We start from the raw sequence: 1,616 nt of genomic DNA, 5'->3' as shown, positions 1-1,616 counted from the left end.
CCTGGGGACAGTGATGTCATGAGAGCACTGTGACCCGGTGTACTGAATGCTGCCATGGAGATGTTTCAGAAAACTTGGGCATCTAGAGAAAGGGTAACCAATCTGTGAGCTCGTGGATGGCCTCAGAGAGCCTTCCTTGAGAAGGGGCTGGGTGAGAATGAGCCAGCTGAGAATGGGTGCAGGAAGACAGGCTAGGCGGAGTGGAAGCGTTGCATCCATTCTGAGGTGACCCCATGGTTTAATTCAAAGGCAAAATGAGCTACCTTTTCCCAGCTCCACAGTGAAGACCACCTCACTCTTGCCCAGGTAGTTCCAACATGAGGAAATGAGAGCAGTGCTGCAGGGCAGAATTTAATGAAAACAATGAGCAGATGCCCCGCACTTCGCTGTCCATTAAGCAAATCCATATTCATGTTCTTTTTTTATTTTCTAAATAAGGTTTAAGGCAGTGGCTATCCATTGGGGCGACCTTACCTTCATGCAACATTTGGCCACTCTTGGTGACAGTTTGATTTGTCCTGCTTGGGGAGGTGGGGGCATTATGTAGTGGGCAGGGCCAGGGTTGCTGCTAACCAGCCTGCACCTCAGAGGGCAGCCCCCTCCCAGCTAGGAACTTGGTGGCCCAAGAGGTCAAGAGTCCAGAGGCTGAGAACCCTGTTTGAGGTTCTCTCCTGTATATAAAAAGAGAAACTGAATTTCTAGGCTTAGGTCTGTCCAAAGTAGCTATGTGATCTCTGCTAAACCATTTAACCAAGAACTTTAACTTACTCATAAAGTGAATATTTACTTGTATATTTTAGATTAAATGACTTATACCATCTTTTTCCAATCAAACAATCATGAATCCAGGGATTCAATATTGTGGGCTTAATTTAATTAATTAGCAAAAGGAATTTTCTGGCTGCAGAAGTGATCACTATAATATATTAATTCCCAGTGACTGTTTACTCAGTTGCTAAGTACAGGACTCAGCTAGATACTTGGGGGTTGCTGAGCTGTGTGTGTCTGGGATGACTTTCCCTGAGGTCCTACTTTCTGCCTCCAGCCTCCTCTACCTGCCCAACATGAGATGTCATGGTTCTATGTACCCTCAGGTTCATTTGGAAATTCAGCTAGGACAAGATGTTTTCCATAACGTGCTGAAGTCATTGACGGTTACTTGTGACCCTCAGCCCCTCTCCCACCCACATAACCTCTCCAAACGTCCCATCACGTGGCCACCTGCACATGCTGCACTCAGAAACAGATGACTTGGCCACCTGTTTGGGGAAAGGAGATCAGCCCCTTTAAAGGTAGGCCAGTTGCAACAGCGTAGTGAAAATTATATCCTCAACTTATTGAGGTCTTATTATCTGGTTCCTATATGGCAAGGCTGGGAGGTGGATATGATTATTTCCACTTGACAGATGGAGAAACTGTAGCTTGGAAAGGTTAAGTCATTTGCTTTGATATTTTAAAAGGGAATAATGAAGACTCAATGAATTATGATGTGGGAATTCATTTGAAAACCCTTCATTTCATGCTCCAGATGGGATGGGAAGTCTTTTGGAGTAGTCCTTATAAGGCATTTGACCCATAACTGTGCAAAGACCATGGAGAAAGTGTAGCATGATGGA

The sequence above is a fragment of the Tamandua tetradactyla genome, chromosome 3, assembly GCF_023851605.1.
Source record: "Tamandua tetradactyla isolate mTamTet1 chromosome 3, mTamTet1.pri, whole genome shotgun sequence".
Taxonomy (NCBI): domain Eukaryota; kingdom Metazoa; phylum Chordata; class Mammalia; order Pilosa; family Myrmecophagidae; genus Tamandua; species Tamandua tetradactyla.
This window is presented reverse-complemented; position numbering follows the sequence as displayed.